At 43.5% G+C, this 16,423-nt stretch overlaps 1 protein-coding gene across 1 annotated transcript in view; it reads left to right on the top strand.

The window, feature by feature from the left end:
* The first annotated feature begins 5,974 nt into the window (after nucleotides 1-5,974).
* YPEL5 (yippee like 5) overlaps nucleotides 5,975-16,423 on the top strand; it is a 37,015-nt gene continuing 26,566 nt past the window's right edge. The window contains exon 1 of the mRNA XM_061624986.1: nucleotides 5,975-6,163. The gene's annotated coding sequence lies outside the window, so the exon portion shown is untranslated. The remainder of the gene's footprint in view (nucleotides 6,164-16,423) is intronic.

The raw sequence follows: 16,423 nt of genomic DNA, 5'->3' as shown, positions 1-16,423 counted from the left end.
AATTCACTCATAATACCAAAATACAATTTAAATAACATCCCAGAAGCATATAAAGATCAAATAAGGAACAGGTTTGAGGCTTTAAACTTAGTTGACAGAGAACCAGAAGAACTATGGAATGAAGTCAGGGACATTATCAGGGAAGAATGCAAAAAGACAATACCTCTAGTTAAAAAGAGAGAAAGACCTCAATGGATGACTGAAGAAACTCTTAAAGTGGTTAAAGAGAGAAGGAAAGCAAAAACAAAAGGAGATAGAAACACGGTCAGAACCCTAAATGCAACTATACAACAACTAGTATGTAGGGACAAAGAAAACTATTACAATAGTTATTGTATAGAAACAGAAAAGGACAACAAAATGAGAAGAACAGGCGCAAGCATGGGTTTGTCAAGAAAAAATCCTGTCAAACTAATCTCATCTCTTTTTTTGATCGGGTCACTAGCTTAGTAGATGGTGGAAATGCTGTAGATGTCATCTATCTAGATTTCAGCAAAGCGTTTGACAAAGTCCCCCACGACCTTTTGATTAGCAAACTGGTCAAATGCGGACTAGATGGAAATACTGTCAGGTGGATTCACAACTGGTTGGAAAACCATACTCAAAGAGTGGTCGTCGGTGGCTCTGCTTCGGACTGGAAGGAGATTTCGAGTGGAGTGCCACAGGGTTCTGTCCTGGGGCCGATACTCTTCAACATTTTTATCAATAAGAACATAAGAACATAAGAAGGGCCTGCTGGATCAGGCCAGTGGCCCATCTAGTCCAGCATCCTGTTCTCACAGTGGCCAACCAGGTGCCTGTGGGAAGCCCGCAAGCAGGACCCGAGTGCAAGAACACTCTCCCCTCCTGAGGCTTCCAGCAACTGGTTTCCAGAAGCATGCTGCCTCTGACTAGGGTGGCAGAGCACAGCCATCACAGCTAGTAGCCATTGATAGCCCTGTCCTCCATGAATTTGTCTAATCTTCTTTTAAAGCCATCCAAGCTGGTGGCCATTACTGCATCTTGTGGGAGCAAATTCCATAGTTTAACTATGCGCTGAGTGAAGAAGTACTTCCTTTTGTCTGTCCTGAATCTTCCAACATTCAGCTTCTTTGAATGTCCACGAGTTCTAGTATTATGAGAGAGGGAGAAGAACTTTTCTCTATCCACTTTCTCAATGCCATGCATAATTTTATACAGTTCTATCATGTCTCCTCTGACCCGCCTTTTCTCTAAACTAAAAAGCCCCAAATGCTGCAACCTTTCCTCGTAAGGGAGTCGCTCCATCCCCTTGACCATTCTGGTTGCCCTCTTCTGAACCTTTTCCAACTCTAGAATATCCTTTTTGAGATGAGGCGACCAGAACTGTACACAGTATTCCAAATGCGGCCGCACCATAGATTTATACAACGGCATTATGATATCGGCTGTTTTATTTTCAATACCTTTCCTAATTATCGCTAGCATGGAATTTGCCTTTTTCACAGCTGCCGCACACTGGGTCGACATTTTCATCGTGCTGTCCACTACAACCCCGAGGTCTCTCTCCTGGTTGGTCACCGCCAGTTCAGACCCCATGAGCGTATATGTGAAATTCAGATTTTTTGCTCCAATATGCATAATTTTACACTTGTTTATATTGAATTGCATTTGCCATTTTTCTGCCCATTCACTCAGTTTGGAGAGGTCTTTTTGGAGCTCTTCACAATCCCTTTTTGTTTTAACAACCCTGAACAATTTAGTGTCATCAGCAAACTTGGCGACTTCACTGCTCACTCCTAATTCTAGGTCATTAATGAACAAGTTGAAAAGTACAGGTCCCAATACCGATCCTTGAGGGACTCCACTTTCTACAGCCCTCCATTGAGAGAACTGTCCGTTTATTCCTACTCTCTGCTTTCTGCTTCTTAACTAATTCCTTATCCACAAGAGGACCTCTCCTCTTATTCCATGACTGCTAAGCTTCCTCAGAAGCCTTTGGTGAGGTACCTTGTCAAACGCTTTTTGAAAGTCTAAGTACACTATGTCCACTGGATCACCTCTATCTATATGCTTGTTGACACTCTCAAAGAATTCTAATAGGTTACTGAGACAGGACTTTCCCTTGCAGAAGCCATGCTGGCTCTGCTTCAGCAAGGCTTGTTCTTCTATGTGCTTAGTTAATCTAGCTTTAATAATACTTTCTACCAGTTTTCCAGGGACAGAAGTTAAGCTAACTGGCCTGTAATTTCCGGGATCCCCTCTGGATCCCTTTTTGAAGATTGGCGTTACATTTGCCACTTTCCAGTCCTCAGGCACGGAGGAGGACCCAAGGGACAAGTTACATATTTTAGTTAGCAGATCAGCAATTTCACCTTTGAGTTCTTTGAGAACTCTCGGGTGGATGCCATCCGGGCCCGGTGATTTGTCAGTTTTTATATTGTCCATTAAGCTTAGAACTTCCTCTCTCGTTACCACTATTTGTCTCAGTTCCTCAGAATCCCTTCCTGCAAATGTTGGTTCAGGTTCAGGGATCTGCCCTATATCTTCCACTGTGAAGACAGATGCAAAGAATTCATTTAGCTTCTCTGCAATCTCCTTATCGTTCTTTAGTACACCTTTGACTCCCTTATCATCCAAGGGTCCAATCGTCTCCCTAGATGGTCTCCTGCTTTGAATGTATTTATAGAATTTTTTGTTGTTGGTTTTTATGTTCTTAGCAATGTGCTCCTCAAATTCTTTTTTAGCATCCCTTAGCATCAATGACTTAGATGATGGGATGGAGGGAAGCCTTATGTAGTTTGCGGATGATACGAAACTGGGAGGGATAGCTAGCACAATGGAAGACAGGAATAAAATCCAAAGGGACCTGGATAGACTAGAAAATTGGGCTGAAATTAATAAAATGACATTCAATAAAGACAAATGCAAGTTTCTGCATTTAGGCCACAAAAACAAAATGCACGGGTACAGGATGGGAAATACCCGGCTTAGCAGTAGTGCATGTGAGAAGGACCTTGGAATTGTAGTGGATCGCAAGTTGAACATGACCCAGCAGTGTGATGCTGCGGCAAAAAAGGCAAACGTGGTTTTGGGATGCATAAACAGAGCTATAGTTTCCAGGTCGAGGGAAGTAATAGTCCCACTATATTCTACATTAGTCAGGCCTCATCTGGAATACTGCGTTCAGTTCTGGGCGCCTCATTTTAAGAAAGATATAGACAAGTTAGAGCTGGTTCAGAAGAGGGCGACAAGGATGATAGCCGGTATGGAGAACAAGTCTTATGAGGAAAGGTTGAAGGAACTTGGCATGTTCAGTCTGGTGAAGAGAAGGCTGAGGGGTGACATGATTGCACTCTTTAAGTACCTGAAGGGCTGTCACATAGAGGAGGGTACAGATTTGTTCTCTGCTGCCCCAGAGGGTAGGACTAGGTCTAATGGTTTTAAGTTGCAGGAGCGTAGATTCAGATTGGACATTAGAAGGAACTTCTTGACAGTAAGGGCAGTTCGGCAATGGAACAGACTGCCTACGGAGGTGGTGGGATCCCCTTCGCTGGATGTCTTCAAGCAGAGGCTGGACAGCTATCTGCGGGAGATGCTCTAGCTGTGGATTTCCTGCTGTGAGCAGGGGGTTGGACTCGATGGCCTACAAGGACCCTTCCAACTCTATGATTCTATGCCCAGGAATTGTAGCTGGTGATTGGCATGCGTTGCTCCTGAGGCCATTTGGGCCTCTAGCAGCAGTGACGGCTATAGGAGAAGCCACACACTCATACCTGTTCCTTCAGAGGGAGTGCTATCCCATCCAGAACTTATAAGATTCCCTAATTCCCAGACCCGAGAACCGCTCACCCATAGAGTCTCCATGTTATCAGGATTCAGTTTCAGTTTGCTGGCTCTCATTCAGTTCATCACTGCACATAGACACTAGGCCATGCGTAGTCTAGGAACATGCATGGCCCCTCCTAACTCAGATGTAACAGAGAAATAGAGCTGATGACACCTTGTCCCAGATTTCCTGGGAAAACCCCCAAATGGCTTCACACAGATCAGGAACGGGGAATATTTTCCAGACTGAGGGCTACATTCTATTCTGGGTAATCTTTCGAGGGCCACATTCTAGTGTTGGGTGGGACCAGAGGCAAAAGGGGAGGAAGCAATGAATATAAATGTTAGCTTTGTACTCCAGGCTAGCTTCTACACACACTCACACACTCATCTGTCCTCCATCCATACAAGACAGAGACGTTATGAGATATCAAGGACATATTCCAGCCAAGCATAAAAACTCAGGGTGTGAAGGAGGGCCAATGAGGTGTGTAACCTGGGGAGAGTTCTGCCAGCCAGATTGAGGGGCCTGGATAACCACACTTAGCCTCTGGGCCTGAGGTTCTTCATCCCTGACATAGATCTTAACTAGCATTGGGGACAAAATATTACCTTACAGCATCCCACTGCATAACTGCCAAGTGGCCAAGATAGAGTCACCTCTACTCTCTGGAACCAACCCCACATGTAAGAGCACAATCACTGCAATTCAGCCCCCCCCCAACTCCCACCTCATGGAGCTGGTCCAGGATACCATGGTACCATTTTGAGTGCAATTCCACCCAGAACTGGTCGCTTCCCTAATTCCTGGACCTGAAAACTGCTCACCTCAGGAACAGCAAGCAAGAGAAGCAGAATTGCACTCCCCTTGGTTCCTCTCTCGGGATATCTATAAGTGTGAGCAAGGCTGATTGCATTCCAATTCTGGATCTGAAACCTGATTGACATGTGTCTAGAAAATCAGTTTCCTCTAAGAGCACCTGGATCACCACCACCCTCTCAAGCACCTTACCCAAAAAGGGGGAATTTGTGACCAGGCAGTAGTTGTCATAATTCTCTTGCTCTAGGGAGGACTTCTTTAGGAGTGGCTATACCACCACCCTTTTAAAGGCATCTGGCACAAGCCCCTTGCATAATGTGCTCACCACCCCCTGCCACCTAGCTCAAATAAGCCATAATAGCCAAGAATTGAGAGAGCATGCTGTTGGCCAAATTGCTACAAGCATCTTGTCCACATCCTCAGGCTCAATGCTGCTGGCAATAAGAACAGGCCTAGGAGCTCATTGCACAGCATCACCCATTTACAGCCCCAATCCCAGGCATGCCTAACTCTGCTCAGGATCAAGCTGTTAATCACCCCAAATCCATTATTTGTTTGAAACCCTGCTGCTGCCACGGTGTGTGTGGCAGTTCGCTGGCATAGTGAGGAACAGTGGGGGGGGGGTCAATGCACATATGGAAGGCAATGAATTACATTTGCTGGAGAAAAAGGGAGCATAAACCAATTCGGCTGGAAGGCAATGCATTACATGCCAAAATGAATATAACATTCATTCCAATATTAATAGCCCCTTAAGTAAGGTGAAGGCCACAACCAGTACATATAACTGTGTTTTTTAAAGGTGAAGGACTTTCCTCTTCAACCACATCAATTTTTCTCCTTTGGCCACGCCCATTCTGACATGGGCCCCCAGTAGGTCGGTCACAGGTTACTGGGGCCCTCGGCTTAAAAAAGGTTAGTCACCCCGTGCAACAAGAACCAGATGGCGGGCAGGCGAAGAGCAAACATGCAAAACGTGGGCTGATCGTTGTAGCCAGGTTCTAGATTCATTTCCAAGATGGAGACTGCAGCTAGATGCTTCAGGTGTCAGCCCGCAGAGTTAAGATTCCGAGACAAAGAAGCAACCGAAACATGGGATTAAGTTCCACTTCTGATTTTAAAAAACCATCCTCATGATATATAGCCAAGAAACGGTGTGCGTCGTCATCAACTAAAGCCTTCAAAGAGATATGAGCTTCTAAGGGCTCCCACCGCATTGCGGGGCTCTTTAAGAACTCCTCGGCCTCCCTCTTTCTCCACATGGTACCAGTGTTTGCGCGCCGCGAGAACTGTCGGAAGGGGGGCGTGGCACGTGCAGGGAGAGTGTGGCCTTCTGCCAGCATGACGGCAATAGGCGTCGTTGGAGGCGTGGTTTCGAGCGGGGAGGTGGGGGGAAGAGAGAGGGCCGGAGAGAGTCTTTTTCAGCTGAGTTGAGAGGCCGACGCTGGAGAGGTACTTGAAGGCAGCCACAGCAGCAGGCGCTCGGCGTTGTGGCTGTCGCTTCCCCACCCCCGGTCAGTTCAGGCCGTCACGTGGTCAACCGCTGTCCACCCACAGGTAACGGCTGTTACTGGCGCGCCGAGCTTTGGGGGCTCGCCGAGCGAAAAGGAGGGCGACGGGGCAGGGAGGCAATTTACAAGCTGCCGAAGACTCTGTGGGGCCCTGGCAAGGCGCTCTCGCTCGCCTTAGCCGTGTCTTGGGAAGAGGCCTCCACCGTCGGGCTTCTTCCTGCCATTCCTTTTTAATTCTCTTCTCCCACTTCTTGTCTCTCTGTTCTGTTTTGAGGAAAAGGGCCCCCAGCCCCGTATGTTGTGCGCGTCCATGTGGAATGTTGTTTTGTATTTTCTCTCGCACACGTAAATCAGACTGTGTTTTCCCCTCTGGGTGTCCCTCTCTGCCTTTGTCGTTTCAGTAATAAACAACACCCCCAAAGCAGGACCCTCCTTCGCGTTAATACAATAATGCTCAGTAAGGCACAACAACGCCCGCGTCCTAATCGTCCCTCGCTCTTTTGCGATTCTAAACTGTAGCTAAAACAACAAAGGGTTTTGTAGCACCTCATTATGTCATCATTTGCGACTGTTGTTGTCACAGTATCGGTAACAAATTCCTAGAGTATTCGATCTATTCCTTTCCTCCCCCCCCCTTGAAAGCAGCTTTTCTTGTTGGGACACTTGAGTGTGTTTGAGACATTCTCAAGGAAATTAATTATGTAGCCCCACACACTTAAGAGCTGTAAATTATATATGTTGGAATGCAGCTCTTCCTCTCCTTCCAGTCTCTTTCTGTTTTGTTTCTTGTCCTTCCCCTGGTCTAATTATTTCCTGATCCAAAACATATTAACACAAACCAGAGATAAAAACTTATTTCTTGTTTTGCCTTAAACAGATATGACTTCCTATTGCCCAGTTCCAGAATTATTAATGCCTCCGGCCACTTCATTGTTCCAAATTCTTTGGATTAGTATAGAATTAACTTGATTTATAATATTCTAAGTAGCCTCATTCCTGTTCCCATAACTTACAAATGTTTGAGATTAGTGATTTCTGAATAGAAGAATGCAGCAATGGGAGCAGTGTTGATAGGGAGTGGAAGAAAAGAGAGACTGTTTACTTGGTTTTCTGTATGCTACCATGACTTGGGGCCCACAGGTCTCTCTTGTCAGCTGTTTCCTTTTTATTTGTTGTCAAATCACCGGTGCTTCTGGGAAAGTCTCATTCTCAAACCAGACATGGGCAGAGCCTTTGCTGACTGGATGCTGTAGGCCATGTGACCAGAATCAGGGCGTGCTCCCTTCCTCCTCCACCTTTGTGTATAATTGCTGTTTGGATAACACAGTAGGACTGTATGTTCTGGGTCTTTTGGGGGAGGCGGCAGAAATACACTCCTCTTGTGGTGTTCTGCAGCGACTGTTAGGAGAGGAGGATCTTGCTGCAGTGATGGTGGTACTGCTCCTGTTGCTCTCGCCTTGCTTTGCTGTCTACCAAAGAGAGCAGCTGCCCAAGCTATTAAAACATTATCAGAATGGAGCAGATGCTTTTTCTGTTTCCTAATATTTTAGTTGTTTAACACCAAGAACCTTGTATATGACTGAAAATGACTTCTGCATTCTAACAAGTTTATATAAACTGTGGGACAAAATGCAATCCTTGAATATTTATTTAATTCAGATCCCCCCCCCCCCGCTTCCATTCCTAGTAACATCAGCTACTAAAATGTCTTACGGATCACTGTATAATTCTGGATATTTTGTGGCTTTTGTTTTATATCTCTTGAATTGAGGTCATACTTTTTTATCTGATACTATAGATTTAGGAGGTAGTTTTAGGAACATTAAATAGTCAGCATCTCATTGAAATCAGTGGCTGGTTCAGACAGAACTTGCCTCATAATGTTCAACTTACTCCTGCACAACAAAGTATATTTTGCAAACATACCTAAAACATAATATAAATGCTAAGTAGTAGTAAAGGGTTCAAAGCAGTTTATACTCATTCGCCTTGCAGCAACCCTATAAGGCAGGCCTATTGCTTGAGGAGTGAGGATGAGAGAAGGTGCTTTGTCTAAAATTAATTAGTGATTTCAGCAGGAGTGAAATATGAACCAGATACCTACTGTTTCACAGACCAGTTTCTTAGCCACTTCTTTATGTCACTGTATGGCATCAGTTTGAAATAGAGTAATGTAAATAGCTTTTCCCCCATGATAATGGGAGGAAGAAGAAACATGTATCCCATTATGTACTCTTGCGTGTGGCCAGAGCACGATCTGAAGGCATGTGATGCTTTCAACTTGCTTCAGTTCTGGATCTGATCAGTGCCTGGATGGGAAATTACCTGAGAAGTGAGTTATGCTGACTTGAATTCCATGAAGGAGGAAAGGTGTGAGAGAATTGTATTAAATTTTTTTAATTTTAATCTTAATTTAAGTTAATTTCAATTTCAATTTAATTCAATTTTAAATATGTTGTATTGATTTTAGTTTGTGTTGTTTTTATATGCTCTATTGTATTGTATTGTGTGATTTTATTGTACTTGTGATTTTATTGTACTTGTGTTCACCGCCCAGAGAGCTACTGCTAGTCGGGCTGTGTAAGAGTTGAATAAATAAATAAAATAAATACATAAATTAAAAAGGCTAGGCAGAGGGGAAAGGAAATCCCTTAACTCAAGCCTGGGGGTCAAGGGGAGCCTAGATTAAAGACAGTAAACTTGAATGATAAGAAAATAATGACCTTTTTGCCTGCAGAATTTTCCTGCTGTGTCCTGGTGGTCCTGCAGCTGAGTTGCAAAGCCCAACAGTGCCAGGAGCTTGCTGGCTCAGCCGGGGATCTGCCACATTCAACTCCCCCCAGCCTGTTGCCAATACTAGTTGGGTTGCACCCTTAGCCACCTTATGATGCATTTTCTAGGTGAATAATAGAATGCCGATGGCGTAGCTCTTTTGTTTTTTTACTAAGGTGTATGTTGCTCTTCCATCTGGGAGCTTATTATGGACTTGCTGCTACTCAGGCATGCACGTTTTTTCAGTGTCCACATGATGTTATCATCAGAATGCCAGCCTGAACTTTTTACACTTAATCTGGGTTTCTCCTTACCATGGAAAAGCTCATAAGTAAAAATAATAGGGTGTACACCTGTCATAAGATTTGGTTCATGTTTGTCACTTTGGAAAATCACCCCATATGTTTTGTCTGTTCGAAGGGATTTGTGTTTGAGGCCTGAAAATGTGTGGTTGTAGTATTAAAGGTAGAGGAGCTTGTAGAGGAGCTTGCAGGGTATTCCTACTGGTGGGTGGGTGGGTGTGTGTGTGTGCGCGCACACGCGTTCTCCCGAGTCCCTTCTCCATTGCAGAGAGCGCTGCCGAGCCTGATGGAAAAGTATGCAGATGAGCTGCTTATCTCACCAGAGCTCCGCCTCCTCTCTTGGTCAGCTGCCTCCCAAGTCTTTCAGGTCTTTCAGGGTCAGGAATCCCAAGTCCCTTCTCTGTCGCAGTGAGTGCCGCCAAGCCTGATGGGAAAGAAGTATGCAGATGAGCTGCCTACCTCACCATATGTTGGATAATGGAATGGAGCAAGGAATTTCAGAAGAAAATCACCCTGTGCCTTATAGACTACAGCAAAGCCTTTGAAGGAAGTAGTGATTGTGATCTTAGTATGCCCACCTACAACAACACTGGGCAGATATGGATACACACACACACACACCATTGTTGGGAACACCTATATCCATTTTCATCTGTTTTCAAATGGGCATGCTGCAGGGTAATGCACGATCATAGAATCATAGAATAGCAGAGTTGGAAGGGGCCTATAAGGCCATCAAGTCCAACCCCCTGCTCAATGCAGGAACCCAAATTAAAGCATTCCCGACAGTTGGCTGTCCAGCTGCCTCTTGAATGCCTCCAGTGTTGGAGAGCCCACTAACTCTCTAGGTAATTGGTTCCATTGTCGTATGGCCCTAACAGTTAGGAAGTTTTTCCTGATGTGCAGTCGAAATCTGGCTTCCTGCAACTTGAGCCTATTATTCCGTGTCCTGCACTCTGGGACCATCGAGAAGAGATCCCGGCCCTCCTCTATGTGACAACCTTTCATGTACTTGAAGAGCGCTCATGCTGCCTTTGTTTATTGAAACGCATCAGATATCCGGTGACAAAAGCAAAACAGCCTGTTCAGACATTTTCAGCAAGTATGATAGCAGAAGGATATTTTAATAACCAGCCCTTTATAAAATAATTTGATGCCAAAAACACTGGGATGTGTTAGAGACTCCTGAGAACAACATTTAGGAACAAAAACCATTCCGATAGGATTTTTATTAACCCTTTAACAACCCAAATGCCCTCCAGAACTGAATGAAACAGCCCGGAACGGCGACTTCCCAGCGACCAGACCTCCGAAATTCACCAGTCCCACGTGACTACATGGGATTCATGCTATAAGACACAAAACTTCCACACAAACCACGTTCCGATACCTGTTCCGGGCTATAATACGCTTTTACGTAAAACTACCCATTCCAGGCTATAATATGCTTTTATGTAAAACAGCCTGGAACGGCGACTTCCCAATGAGCCAGACCACCGAAATTCACCAGTCCCACATGACTACTTGGGATGCATGCAATAAGACACAAAACCTCCACGCAAACCACGTTCCGATACCTGTTCTGGGCTATAATACGCTTTTACGTAAAACAGCCCAGAACGGTGACTTCCCAATGAGCCAGACCTCTGAAATTCACCAGTCCCACATGACTACTTGGGATGCATGCAATAAGACACAAAACTTCCATGCAAATCACATTCCGATACCCGTTCTGGGCTATAATACGCTTTTACGTAAAACAGCCCAGAACGGCGACTTCCCAATGAGCCAGACCTCTGAAATTCACCAGTCCCACATGACTACTTGGGATGCATGCAATAAGACACAAAACTTCCATGCAAATCACATTCCGATACCCGTTCCGGGCTATAATACGCTTTTACGTAAAACAGCCCGGAACGGCGACTTCCCAATGAGCCAGACCTACCAATTTCTGTTATCCGCCTTTTTCACTGTCCAACTTTCACATCCATACATAGAGATTGGGAATACCATGGTCTGAATTATCCTGACTTTAGTGTTCAGTGATACATCTTTGCATTTGAGGACCTTTTCTAGTTCTCTCACAGCTGCCCTCCCCAGTCCTAGCCTTCTTCTGATTTCTTGACTATTGTCTCCATTTTGGTTAATGACTGTGCTGAGGTATTGATAATCCTTGACAAGTTCAATGTCCTCATTGTCAACTTTAAAGTTACATATATCTTCTGTTGTCATTACTTTAGTCTTTACTTGCATGAGATTTTAAGGCAATAGTTCAATAATTACTGCATTCCCTGGGATCTCCTTTCTTTGGAATTGGGATCTATATTGAATTGCTTCCAGTATGTGGGCCATTGTTTAGTTTTCCATATTTCTTGACAAATTTTAGTCAAAATTTGGACAGATTCAGTCTCAGTATCTTGTAGCAACTCTATTGGTATGCCATCTGTCCTGGTGATTTATTTCTTCCATGTATTTTAAGAGCAGCTTTCACGTCACATTCTAGAATTTCTGGTTCTTCATCATACGGTTCCTCCATAAATGAGTCTGTCATCCTGGCATCTCTTTTATAGAGTTCTTCAGTGTATTGCTTCCATCTTCCTTTTATTTCATCTCGGTCAGTCAGTGTGTTCTCCTGTTGATTATTCAACATCTCTACTCGTGGTTTAAATTTCCCTTTCTCTAATCTTTTGGAATAGGGCTCTTGTTCTTCCCCATTTGTTGTCCTCTTCTATTTCTATACAATAACTATTGTAATAGTTCTCTTTGTCCCTATGTACTAGTCGTTGTATTGTTGCATTTAGGATTCTGACGGTGTTTCTATCTCCTTTTGCTTTTGCTTTCCTTCTCTCTTTAACTATTTCAAGAGTTTCTTCAGTCATCCATTGAGATCTTTCTCTCTTTTTAACAAAAGAGGTATTGTCTTTTTGCATTCTTCCCTGATCATGTCTCTGACTTCACTCCATAGTTCTTCTGGTTCTCTGTCAACTAAGTTTAAAGCCTCAAACCTGTTCCTTATTTGATCTTTATATGCTTGTGGGATGTTATTTAAATTGTGTTTTGGCATTATGATTGCTTTGTTCTTCTTTAGCTTTACTCTGATTTTCGATACGACCAGTTCATGATCTGTACCGCAGACTGCACCTGATGCTGTTTTCGCAGAAAGTATGGAACTTCTCCATCTTCTGCTACCAACTATATAATCAATTTGATTCCTATATTGACCCTTTGGTGATGTCCGTGTGTACAATCATCTTTTTGGTTGCTCAAAAAAAGTGTTTGCAAGAAACAAATTATTGGCTTCACAGAATTCAATGTCTTTTTCCTGCTTTGTTTATGTCTCCTAAGCCCCATTTCTCCACAATTCCTAGTTCTTCTCTGTTCCCTACTTTTGCATTCCAATCCCCTGTGATTATCAGCACATCTTGTTTTGGTGTGTGATCAATTTCTTCCTGTACTTCTGCGTAAAATCTCTCCAGTTCTTCTTCTGCGTTTGGTGCTGGATCATAGACTTGGATGATGGTTATGTCAATAGGTTTCTCATTTAATCTCATTGATATCACTCGCTCAGACCTTGCATTGTAGCTCCTAATTGCTTTTGCTACATCACTTCGCACTATTAAAACAACCCCATTTCTTCTTAATTTCTCATTTCCTGCATAAAATATTTTGTAGTTGCCTGATTGAAAATGTCCCATTCCTGTCCATTTTAATTTACTCACACCAAGTATTGTAATGTTGATACGTTCCATTTCTTGCTTGACAATTTCTAACTTTCCCTGGTTCATGTTTCTCATGTTCCATGTTCCTATTGTGTGCGTCGTACAACTCCGGACTCCCCTTTCGCATCTGTGCGCATCAGCCTCTGGGCTTCCTTTCGGCTTTGACCCAGCTGTGTCATTAGTCACAGCGCTACTCGTACTTGTCCTTTGTTCTTCCCCAGTAGCTCTTGAGTGCCTTCTGACCTGGGGGTCTCATCTTTCAGCACTATCTCGTGTTGCATTTTGGATACTCTGTTCATAGGGTTTTTGTGGTAAGAGATACTCAGAGGTGGTTTACCATTGCCTTCCTCTGAGTTTGGATGCATCTTAGTCTGGTGTCTCAGCTTTGACCATTCCGCCTTGGGTTCCCCTGCTAGGAGTCTAGACTCCTGACGGCATTGCTCTCAGCTTCTTCAACACTCTCAAACTCCCTCACCACGTTAAGGTGTGCATCCTAGAGGGGAAAAAAAAACATACTCCTTGCTTTTGAAGAGACATTTGCTGTTTGTATTCCTACCGATATGCACTGCTTCTTGTCCAGGAAAGAATAAGGAGAGGGATGACTCTATCAGGGTATTTTCACATATGGTGTAAATCTACCTGGTTTAAATCTCCTCTGCCCAAGTGTAACAGAATTCAGAGAAAATGTAGAATCGACAAGATAAGATCACAAGCACCTTCTGGTCTAGTCATTCCACTGCCCCAGGATACTTTACAATTATTTCTTTTTTATTTGGTCAAATGAGAGCATGTGTACATATACATCTTTTTTTCTGCTTCTACATATGGGGGGGGGAAATCTTAAAATAGCTCCAAATGTACAGTAGGGCCCCGCTAATATGGCGGGTTAGGGACCAGGCCCCCGCCGTAAAGTGGAAATCGCCATAAAGCGGGGCCCCATAGACTATAATGGGCCACGTCGTGCAAAAATGACGTCAAAATACCATCAAAATGGCACGCAACAGAAAAAACCCGCCATATTATCGGAACAAGTGCTGTAAGAGCAGGGCTTTTCCCTAATTGAAAACCGCCTCATGAACGAAGCGCCGTAAAACGGAATGCTGTAAAGCAGGGCCCTACTGTACTCCCGGTGTAAGGGTAGGGGAATGTACCACAACTTTTAAAGCTTTTAAAGCTTTTTAAAGAAATGTTAAAGAAATGTTTTTAAAATTGTTTTGTTTTAATGTATTTTAAGGTCTTTTTATGATGTTTTAAAGTGTTTTTAGAATTTCTGTTTGCCGCCCTGGGCTCCTGCTGGAAGGGTGGGATATAAAAATTTTTTTTACAAAAAACTTTTTGGAATGGTCCAACACTTGCAGATAATTTTGTGCCACACAAAAGACAACATATTTGCTTTTCCAGATTTAAATGTTTTTTAAAAATAGTTTTATTTTTTCTCTCCCATTTTTTCCTGTCCCATTATTCCCTCTAGTCAAATAAGCTTGCAGGTTTTTGTAATTACTGTTTGACTAGTGGCAATAGCAGAGTGCCATTATGGCTGTATCATACGCTCTTTAGCTCTCTCAAAAGTTGTTGCCCAGCATAAAACAACTTTTAAAAGATTATGGACTTCTCAACAAATGCAGGATTCCAAATACAGTAGGGGCACACTTTACAGCATTCTGCTTTATGGCGTTTCGTTCATGAGGCGGATTCAGTTAGGGAAAGGCCCTGCTCTTACAGCGCTTGTTCCGCTAATACGGTGGGTTTTTTCCATCACATGCCATTTTGACGGCATTTTCGTGCGACGCGGCCCATTATAGTCTATGGGGCCCCGCTTTACGGTGATTTCCGCTTTACGGCGGGGGCCTGGTCCCTAACCCGCCGTATTAGCGGGGCCCTACTGTACTGTGTATTTCTTGCCAACATTCAAAGGCAACGTAAACATGGGGAAAATTAAATACATTAATTTTTAAAATCCTTAAAATCATATTTTTGCAAATGATAAACACTATCACAGTTAAAAGCTTGAAAATGAAACATTGGTTAATAGAGACACGTACGAGCCTAGCAGACTTTTATTACTATTTATTTATTCTGCATGAGTGGCTTTGATTTTCAAATGTATGTTCGCAGGAGCAAAGGCTTTTTGCCCGTTCACTGTGATCTTGGGTCCATTGTCAGAATCCAGACTTCATTCCTTTGATAGGGCATTTACATTCTGCATGTTCTCAGGGCCATCCTGACTTTAATGCCAAAATTTTTGAAAACAAGATATTTTTGGGAAAAAGAGTGTCTCCCATTCCTGAGCACATAGTTGAGGAAGTCTTAACTGATGGCTATCACCAAATGCATAAACAGCCATTTATGAAATGTGCTTGCTTTCAGTTTATTGAGTATTTATTCTGATTTGTTTACAGGGAGTTTACACATCATCATATCAAGAAACTGTTAACCTACACTTTCCAGTGCATTTCTGTATCACTTTCTTTAATGTAAACATTCCTTCCCCCTCCTTTCTCTCTCTTTTTTTTTGAAGCAGGTTTGTTGCACAAGAATGCTAAATCCAGTTTAATTGTGCAACCTGAATTTGCCGGAATGTGATCGAATCCCAACCACAAAATAGTGATAGTCTAACAGTGTCCTGTAACTGTAAGGCAGGAAATAAAAGGTCTTAGATTATTAGTCAGTGGCACATGGCTTTCCCACAGCAGTGTCGTAAGTGCGATTTGTAGTGCTCAGCTGCTGTGGCAACACTTGACTCCAGTCTGCCGGCTGGTACCTTCCAAAAGAGCCACAAGTTTCTCACAGTTGACAAAAGTGCGGATGGAAATCACAAACTGGTTTCTTCAGTGAAGTTGCAACAGCTATATGTAAAACAATATTTAATTAGTTCTAGAAGATGGGGACAGAGGTTGGTACTTGGACTGGTTTATTTCAGGGTTTGAGAATCTCAAATGTGGCCCTCCAGACCTCTCTCCCCAAGTTACCCCCTTCACTGGCCCTGCCCCGTACCTTCCTTCACGTTCTTTGCCTGGCTGAAATGTCTGCATGACCTGTAATGATGCTTCTTCTTTGTCTTGATAGAAAGATGTATGTATGGGAACCTCTGACTTCTGTGTAGCTAGACAGTAGCCTACTGGACAGTCACATCCATTGCCTCTCCCACCACTGGCATGTGGCCCCTGGAAGGTTGCCCACCAGGGAATGTGGCCCTCAGGCCGTCCCTGGTTTATTTCTTTAAAATATTTTTGTGGCACTTTCCCACAGCTCCTATGAAAATGAAATGTGTGTAATATGCATTGCAACACAGAGACAAAAAATAAAACAACAGAACCAAAGTGATGGCAGAACAAATTGCCTATGGAGTGAACTAGTGCCCAGTCTGCCCTTCTAAAAGCCAGTCAAAAACCAAAATAAAATGTGCCTGCCTTGCTGCCATTTTGAAAGGAGAGTAAGCAAGTGGAACTAGATCAGTGTCTGCCTGTAACAAATTCCTTCAGCTCAATGCAGAGCAGCAGTGATGGGCAT

The sequence above is a fragment of the Rhineura floridana genome, chromosome 4, assembly GCF_030035675.1.
Source record: "Rhineura floridana isolate rRhiFlo1 chromosome 4, rRhiFlo1.hap2, whole genome shotgun sequence".
In the NCBI taxonomy this organism is placed as follows: Eukaryota; Metazoa; Chordata; class Lepidosauria; order Squamata; family Rhineuridae; genus Rhineura; species Rhineura floridana.
This window is presented reverse-complemented; position numbering and strand designations above follow the sequence as displayed.